We start from the raw sequence: 10,352 nt of genomic DNA on the forward strand, positions 1-10,352 counted from the left end.
ATAAGGAGTGTTGTGACATCTGTAACATGACCACGGCCTCAATCGATATCACTACAGGTTTAAACAATCCAGGGGAAGTATACAGTTTAACTTCTAAATTTTGATAATGGGAAAGATTGTTGAGAACCTGTTGAGGTGCGACTGTTCCCTTCTCAATCTTCCCGGTTTCACACATCCACAAGCCTGGCCATTGTCTTATATTCCAGTCTTAGCATCAATCAGAGAGAAACAAGTACTTGAATGGCGTGCTTAAGATTTATTTCCAAATTATACGACTGTGGTTAGTTTTCTGAGTGGAGGAAAACCGGAGTGTCCGGAGGCAACCATGTGCTTCTGGCAAGTGACATGTGAGATACCTGCAAAGCGATTAAATACAAACAAGACACGCTTTGATGTAAGCTAGTGGTGTATATACCTCGTTGAGGTGCACATACTTTTGAGAATGTAACCTTTGTCTTGGCGTGAAATTCATGAAATACGAAATTACGCGCTTAAAGCGAGCCTTGTTCTATCTGACTTACAGGTTATCCTATAGACTCTTATTCACGTGTCAGTCCTATCATTTTGAGCAAAATTCACGTCGAGAAGCGGGACTTCGTATCATGTATTACATGAACTGTACCTCTGTATCCCTTCTCTTCCTGACAGATGAGGTAGCAACTGATATGCTGGTCGCCCTGTGTAGGGATGATGTACCACCGTATTTCTCCAACCCTCCACGGATATTAGCTATCATTGTCAAGGAGACACGAGTAAGTACAGATACTATGTTGTCGACCTAGGACACCGGTCACGTTGCACTTTCTCATCATCAACATCATAGCCATGTTTTTTCTGTAAGCTACTCCAGTTCCATCCTTTAGAAAGAATGGTAAAATGATAAATGTCGTGATAATCTGATTTATGACCTGTTTTTGTAAATAATATCCAATTTCCATGGTAACAATGAAACAAAAGATTTCGTTTTCGAGGATATTCCAGTAATAGGCTACCCATTTACATCTGTATTTGAAGCATGGTTCCGAAATACCATAGATTTTATTCTTGAAGATGTTTGTTATACACGGTACCCATTAAATGAAATCTTTTGGAACCATGTTCGAATCTGCACAATGGCTTCCTCCAAATGTTTTCCTCGGAACTGGACTAAATCTTTTTGGATACTGATCAACTTTTCGGTATCATTAGAAAAATCAATCTCTTCATTACATGAATCCGTCATAATTCCGTACTTTAAAGGCTTTCTTATTTCTTTGATGGTTTATGTTGAACGTTATTTTAACACTGGTCTTTTGCAAATTGACCTGGAATGCCCATTAGTGTTGACAGTGTATGATGGTTGTATTACGTACGAATATCTAGTTTCGACGCCAATGGATTTTTTAAACATGCACACTGAGGGTTCGGCCTTCCTCAACAAGTTCACCATGAAACTGAAAATTGTAACAAGAACCATAATGGAGTTTCTCATGCGTATTCAGGGCGTAATATGAACAATTGTGTCAAATTACCAATATTTGTTTTGTATTTTATATTTATATTAAGTAACTCACTTAAAATGTTTTTTTTTTGTCTAGTGCTGATTGTTTTCTTTCCCTCTGCTATATTTCACCAGGTTCGCTTTGCCCGTCTCAAGCTTGACGAAGATGACATTATCTGTTTCCGTGCTGGTGCTGTGACGTCAGAGAAGCCGGTGATCTATTACTCCAGATCTTACAACATGCTGAACATCGCTGACAGGCAGTTGCTCAGTCCGGCTCTGTTCAGACTTGCTGATACCTTGGGATAGACGTTCATTAATCAGTCTGGCTGGGGGATTTCGCTTCATTTTTCAAGGGTAATGTGTGGTGAGGGTGAAGAGTTTGGGTTGGTTACAATTCACATTATTTCATTATCACGATGTGTAGGACGTAATCAAAAATCCATTTTCTCTAAGAATATGTATTTATTACTGGTCAAACGACGCAATTTGTGCCTTTTCCCACGAAATGGCGATTCGGGTCCAAGCTGGATTGACCGATGTTCTCTAGTAGTGTGCTACATTACAATTTGCTCACAAATCGCCATTATAAAGGCCGAAATGTACACAGCTTTGTCCTGGCTATATTTTAGCCGTGAATGGTTACCCACCCACTGATTATTTAGCAGAATGAGGTACTCATTGCTATCCAGCGCTAATTAATGAAGATACCTCAATCAAATTATTTTTGTGTACTTCATGCCATTTTTTGTCATCGCCTCCACCCTCTATCCGTTCATCCTCCTCACACGCCGTCGAAGGCCAGCTTCACTTACACAAGATCATTTATACAAAGTTCCATTATCCTAAGCTATCCGCAAATGTATATGTACCTGGGCTTCGTGTTATATACACAAATACATTTTCTTTGGAGATATTTTGGTCTGAGGTAGTACAAGAAATCGCGCACTGTCAATTAGCTGATCTCGGTGATTTTTATCATGACTATATCCTACCACGACTTCGTCGAAAAACTAACGATTTACTTGGCAGTTGGGTTTTGGTGTAGGCCTACATGGAATTCCGGTGCGAAGTCAGGCACATATGCTATTATTTACAGGTATTTTTACACACAGCCTACATTCGAGTCGCATAATCCCGTAGATTTGTGCAGACAGAGTGCTTTTAAATGACGTGTACTCGTCTAATCTTGTACAAATAAGGTTTCCAACTTGTAACTTACTCATAACACTAAACTTTGTATATTTTCTTGTCTCACTATGACGAATAACCGGGCTCCCTCATGACCGAGTGTTTAGCGTGCTAGGGTAGAACAATCGCTCAGGAGCAACTCCCACCCCCGCACCCTCCAACCAACGCGATCGCTTTGAGTTCGTGCTGGTTTCCTCTCCGATTGAGCTTGGGGAGCTCTTGCAGCAACGTATGTTTCCCTTGAGATCTACTTGGTTCCCCCCCCCCCCCCCACACCCCAACCATTATGCTGATCGCCTTCGTACAAGCGAAATATTCTTGAGTACGGCGTAAAAATCAAATAAATAGATAGATTGATGAACATAGTTGAATATAGCTGTGTTATCGAGTGTCTACTTGAGAGCTATGACCCTTAGAAAGATCACACAATCTTGTTTCAAGGGATAGCACCTCAATTTTAAGTGCTAAATGTATTTTACGACTTTACAACGCATCTACCCAATGCAGTTTTGATTTACCATTTATTTGTTAAACATTTTATGGTAAGTGTCATGTGAACAAATATAGAACTATTACAATGTCGGCATCGTTCAACATTAAATATTGGTGACTTTGAATGCAATGCATGTACTTGTTAGAAATTGTTCGCTTATAAATATTTGTTCATGAATTGTATACGTTTTCCGGGTGTCTCCAAGGCATTCACGTGTAACTTATTGCTTTGTGTTTAAATAAAAAAGTACATATTAACTGAACAATACGGAGTCTGTGGTTTTGCTACATGCTTATTGATAGCCTTGGCGGACTGTTTCTTCAGGGCAAATACATGCTATTCCCGCATACATGAACTTCTGGCTACGTATTATATTAGGGTTTTTACGCCGTTCTCAGGAATATTTCACTTATACCATGCCGGCCAGCATTTTAGTTTGTGGAAAACAGACCCGGGTGAAACCAACGACAAAGGGGACACCTGGGGTCATGCAGCTGAAAACTTCGTTGCCTTTTATGTTAATGACTCGCTTTAGTTAACACGGAAACAATAAAATTCTATCAATTAGGCCTCTTTGAGGAATCATTATATAGAGCGTACAGAAATCCCAGGTAGGGATTCGCCATTATATGGTAGAGGCTATGTTTATGTGAGCGTCTAGTTCTTCAGTGAGACGTTTTGACTATTGAAGTATGAGTCTATAATTCATAAAAATGTATTTGCATATCTCATATTTGCTATACAATCCATGTAAAATGCATCCAGCAGGTCACTGAACCTCAAGGCTGCAGTCCCAAGCCCAGCAATATTTCCTGCATAATAGCTTTCATTCACCCCTCGTCTTTCAGCTCTCCCCATATATATTCCCCAACAGTCACTGTCATATACAGGTATATACATTACGTAGTCTACCTGGCTTCCTTTGGCTCTACCTATATGCATTTCAATTACCGGCACATCGAGCTTTACCGCTCCCAGCATCCTTCCATTACCGCATCACTGCATCCTTCAAGCGCCCCCAATACATATTCCCATTAAAGGACATCATGTCCATTACCGCTCCGAACATCTTTCCATTACCGTCACTGCATCCTTCAAGCGCTCCCGATATGTATTCCCATCAAGAACATCTTTCCATTACCGTCACTGCAGCCGTCAAGCGCTCCCGATACGTATTCCCATCAAGGACACCACGTATTCTGCGATTATAACATAATACTGTGTCGTATCCAACGCAATGTCCTACTGATCTAGTAAAATCTTCATGTTGATTCGCACAATGTGTGTATGCTATGTTTAATAGAATAATCTGCTGTATGCAATGGCCGATCAAATGTGCTGCTACAGGAGAATCCATTCTAGTATCAATCAGACAACCGGCTTCCGGTTAAATTTAACAGAATACATTTTGAGAATGCAGTAAGAACATACATTCTGAACGAAAAAATGCGTGGTGCATTTACACAAAAAATCAAGAACCACAAAACGGAAGAACATCAAATTTACGTTTCTTGAGGCTATATAAAACATAGCCAAACTTTTAAACATAAGATATGGACGTCCACTAAACCGATCACAACACATTATTATGACTTACACATCTTGTCATTATTAAGCGATATACTTGATTACCACGTTATGGTAACTTCACTCACTTAGGTCAAACGTAGAAGTAGCGCCTCTTTTTCAAGGTGAGTAACATGGGGACGTTAAAGTAATACTCCAAAAGTTTGCGTTGTTGTGTCATCTTTACAATACAATAACATGACGTGTTTCAGGGAACATGTTGGTAACCTGAAGTATTACCTTCTAATTTTAACTGATACATGTTATGACCATATGCTTAATAGTCCAATTTGTTTGACAAGTTTTCAGTCAGTTATCTGGCACTACTTTCACTAAGATTCGTGAATCAAATTTTTCGTAAATAATGTTGTCTAGGTAACAGATGCAGATTCCACAAAGCCTTTCCTGATTTAATTTAAAATCTCCTCACAGCGCTAAGTTTTCAGTACTAGAAAATGAAATTTATCCACATTTGTCCTCCGATCACATTTATCAGGTGGTCAAAACTTTAATTTATACAGCCCCAAAATAAACTCTACATGCATATTTCAAAATTTCGACTTAAATCAGAAATGACTTTGTGGAATCGGTCCCAGGGCCGAACAACCAAGTGACTGACAAGAAAAATAATGGCTCCCGCACAGGTCTACAAAATTGGTAACAATCGGAACTCAACAAAACTAATAACATATTTAAACAAATTTTTTTTTGGGGGGGGAGGGGTACATTTTTCATTTACCAGAAACAAATAAAATACTTGCACAAGATAACAAATTCTGCCAGATGTTTGATTTTATCCACAGAGTAAACCATGCAATCTCCTCCATATAGAATGAATGAATTATGGCTTAACGCCACATCGTCATTGACAATATTATCGCTTACAAATACCGACGTAGCCAAATTTCTATGGACAGACATGGACACTTGCTTCAGTAAAATAACAGCATATGTATACACACAGACCTATGTACAGATTAAACAATAACTGTATGAACTGGACCTTCTTGCTAAAATATTTGCTTCAGCGAACTCCTGAACACGAAAAGTAAATCATGTAAATTCCCAAAAACATCATGTAGAAATTATATTAATTTCGGTGTGATTTGAACTGCGACTGAGTATCTGTATTCATGTAGCTACTAGTGTATATCAGAGTATGTACGCCCACTTCCTGTAGGTAGTAATGTGTATCAGAGTATGTACGCCCACTTCCTGTAGGTAGTTGTGTATATTAGAGTATGTACGACTACTTCCTGTAGGTAGTGGTGTGTATCAGAGTATGTACGCCTACTTCCTGTAGGTAGTAGTGTATATCAGAGTATGTACACCCACTTCCTGTAGGTAGTAGTGTGTATCAGAGTATGTACGCCCACTTCCTCTAGGTAGTAGTGTATATCAGAGTATGCACGCCCACTTCCTGTAGGTAGTAGTGTGTATCAGAGTACGTACACCCACTTCCTCTAGGTAGTAGTGTGTATCAGAGTACGTACACCCACTTCCTGTAGGTAGTGGTGTGTATCAGAGTACGTACGCCCACTTCCTGTAGGTAGTGGTGTGTATCAGAGTATGTACTCCCACTTCCTGTAGGTAGTGGTGTATATCAGAGTATGTACACCCACTTCCTCTAGGTAGTAGTGTATATCAGAGTATGCACGCCCGCTTCCTGTAGGTAGTAGTGTATATCAGAGTATGTACGCCCACTTCCTGTAGGTAGTGGTGTATATCAGAGTATGTACGCCCACTGCCTGTAGGTAGTAGTGTGTACCAGAGTATGTACGCCCACTTCCTGTAGGTAGTGGTATGTACCAGAGTATGTACGCCCACTTCCTGTAGGTAGTAGTGTGTATCAGAGTATGTCCGTCTACTTCCTGTGGGTAGTAGTGTGTATCAGAGTATGTACGCCCACTTCCTGTAGGTAGTAGTGTGTATCAGAGTACGTACACCCACTTCCTCTAGGTAGTAGTGTGTATCAGAGTACGTACACCCACTTCCTCTAGGTAGTAGTGTGTATCAGAGTACGTACACCCACTTCCTGTAGGTAGTGGTGTGTATCAGAGTACGTACGCCCACTTCCTGTAGGTAGTGGTGTGTATCAGAGTATGTACTCCCACTTCCTGTAGGTAGTGGTGTATATCAGAGTACGTACACCCACTTCCTCTAGGTAGTAGTGTATATCAGAGTATGCACGCCCGCTTCCTGTAGGTAGTAGTGTATATCAGAGTATGTACGCCCACTTCCTGTAGGTAGTGGTGTATATCAGAGTATGTACGCCCACTGCCTGTAGGTAGTAGTGTGTACCAGAGTATGTACGCCCACTTCCTGTAGGTAGTGGTATGTACCAGAGTATGTACGCCCACTTCCTGTAGGAAGTAGTGTGTATCAGAGTATGTCCGTCTACTTCCTGTGGGTAGTAGTGTGTATCAGAGTATGCACGCCCACTTCCTGTACGTAGTGGTGTGTACCAGAGTATGTACGCCCACTTCCTGTAGGTAGTAGTGTGTACCAGAGTATGCACGCCACTTCCTGTAGGTAGTGATGTGTACCAGAGTATGCACGCCCGCTTCCTGTAGGTAGTGGTATGTACCAGAGTATGCACGCCCGCTTCCTGTAGGTAGTGGTGTGTATCAGAGTATGTACGCCCACTTCCTGTAAATAGTAGTGTGTATCAGAGTACATACGCCCACTTCCTGTAGGTAGTGGTGTGTATCAGAGTATGTACGCTCACTTCCTGTAGGTAGTGGTGGGTATCAGAGTACGTACGCCCACTTCCTGTAGGCAATGATGTGTATCAGGGTATGTACGCCCACTTCCTGTAGGTAGTGGTGTGTATCACAGTACGTATGCCCACTTCCTGTAGGTAGTGGTGTGTATCAGAGTATGTACGCCCACTTCCTGTAGGTAGTGGTGTGTATCACAGTACGTATGCCCACTTCCTGTAGGTAGTGGTGTGTATCAGAGTATGTACGCCCACTTCCTGTAGGTAGTGGTGTGTATCAGGGTATGTACGCCCACTTCCTGTAGGTAGTGGTGTGTATCAGAGTATGTACGCCCACTTCCTGTAGGTAGTGGTGTGTATCAGAGTATGTACGCCCACTTCCTGTAGGTAGTGGTGTGTATCAGAGTATGTACGCCCACTTCCTGTAGGTAGTTGTGTGTATCAGAGTATGTACGCTCACTTCCTGTAGGTAGTGGTGTGTACCAGAGTGTGCACGCCCACTTCCTGTAGGTAGTGGTGTGTATCAGAGTATGTACGCCCACTTCCTCTAGGTAGTGGTGTGTATCAGAGTATGTACGCCCACTTCCTGTAGGTAGTAGTGTGTATCAGAGTACATACGCCCACTTCCTGTAGGTAGTGGTGTGTATCAGAGTATGTACGCTCACTTCCTGTAGGTAGTGGTGGGTATCAGAGTACGTACGCCCACTTCCTGTAGGCAATGATGTGTATCAGGGTATGTACGCCCACTTCCTGTAGGTAGTGGTGTGTATCACAGTATGTACGCCCACTTCCTGTAGGTAGTGGTGTGTATCACAGTACGTATGCCCACTTCCTGTAGGTAGTGGTGGGTATCAGAGTACGTACGCCCACTTCCTGTAGGCAATGATGTGTATCAGGGTATGTACGCCCACTTCCTGTAGGTAGTGGTGTGTATCACAGTACGTATGCCCACTTCCTGTAGGTAGTGGTGTGTATCAGAGTATGTACGCCCACTTCCTGTAGGTAGTGGTGTGTATCACAGTACGTATGCCCACTTCCTGTAGGTAGTGGTGTGTATCAGAGTATGTACGCCCACTTCCTGTAGGTAGTGGTGTGTATCAGGGTATGTACGCCCACTTCCTGTAGGTAGTGGTGTGTATCACAGTACGTATGCCCACTTCCTGTAGGTAGTGGTGTGTATCAGAGTATGTACGCCCACTTCCTGTAGGTAGTGGTGTGTATCAGAGTATGTACGCCCACTTCCTGTAGGTAGTGGTGTGTATCAGAGTATGTACGCCCACTTCCTGTAGGTAGTTGTGTGTATCAGAGTATGTACGCTCACTTCCTGTAGGTAGTGGTGTGTACCAGAGTGTGCACGCCCACTTCCTGTAGGTAGTGGTGTGTATCAGAGTATGTACGCCCACTTCCTCTAGGTAGTGGTGTGTATCAGAGTATGTACGCCCACTTCCTGTAGGTAGTAGTGTGTATCAGAGTACATACGCCCACTTCCTGTAGGTAGTGGTGTGTATCAGAGTATGTACGCTCACTTCCTGTAGGTAGTGGTGGGTATCAGAGTACGTACGCCCACTTCCTGTAGGCAATGATGTGTATCAGGGTATGTACGCCCACTTCCTGTAGGTAGTGGTGTGTATCACAGTACGTATGCCCACTTCCTGTAGGTAGTGGTGTGTATCAGAGTATGTACGCCCACTTCCTGTAGGTAGTGGTGTGTATCACAGTACGTATGCCCACTTCCTGTAGGTAGTGGTGTGTATCAGAGTATGTACGCCCACTTCCTGTAGGTAGTGGTGTGTATCAGGGTATGTACGCCCACTTCCTGTAGGTAGTGGTGTGTATCACAGTACGTATGCCCACTTCCTGTAGGTAGTGGTGTGTATCAGAGTATGTACGCCCACTTCCTGTAGGTAGTGGTGTGTATCAGAGTATGTACGCCCACTTCCTGTAGGTAGTGGTGTGTATCAGAGTATGTACGCCCACTTCCTGTAGGTAGTTGTGTGTATCAGAGTATGTACGCTCACTTCCTGTAGGTAGTGGTGTGTACCAGAGTGTGCACGCCCACTTCCTGTAGGTAGTGGTGTGTATCAGAGTATGTACGCCCACTTCCTCTAGGTAGTGGTGTGTATCAGAGTATGTACGCCCACTTCCTGTAGGTAGTAGTGTGTATCAGAGTATGTACGCTCACTTCCTGTAGGTAGTAGTGTGTAGCAGAGTATGTACGCCCACTTCCTGTAGGTAGTGGTGTGTACCAGAGTATGTGCGCCCGCTTCCTGTAGGTAGTGGTGTGTATCAGAGTATGTACGCCCACTTCCTGTAGGTAGTGGTGTGTATCAGAGTATGTACGCCCACTTCCTGTAGGTAGTGGTGTGTACCAGAGTAGGTACGCCCACTTCCTGTAGGTAGTGGTGTGTACCAGAGTATGTACGCCCACTTCCTGTAGGTAGTGGTGTGTATCAGAGTATGTACGCCCACTTCCTGTAGGTAGTTGTGTGTATCAGAGTATGTACGCCCACTTCCTGTAGGTAGTGGTGTGTATCAGAGTATGTACGCCCACTTCCTGTAGGTAGTTGTGTGTATCAGAGTATGTACGCCCACTTCCTGTAGGTAGTGGTGTGTACCAGAGTATGTTCGCCCACTTCCTGTAGGTACTGGGTGTGTATCAGAGTATGTACGCCCACTTCCTGTAAGTAGTTGTGTGTATCAGAGTATGTACGCCCACTTCCTGTAGGTACTGGGTGTGTATCAGAGTATGTACGCCCACTTCCTGTAGGTAGTTGTGTGTATCAGAGTATGTACGCCCACTTCCTGTAGGTAGTAGTGTGTATCAGAGTATGTACGCCCACTTCCTGTAGGTAGTAGTGTGTACCAGAGTATGTACGCCCACTTCCTGTAGGTAGTTGTGTGTA

The sequence above is a fragment of the Liolophura sinensis genome, chromosome 2 (assembly GCF_032854445.1).
Source record: "Liolophura sinensis isolate JHLJ2023 chromosome 2, CUHK_Ljap_v2, whole genome shotgun sequence".
Classification (NCBI taxonomy): domain Eukaryota; kingdom Metazoa; phylum Mollusca; class Polyplacophora; order Chitonida; family Chitonidae; genus Liolophura; species Liolophura sinensis.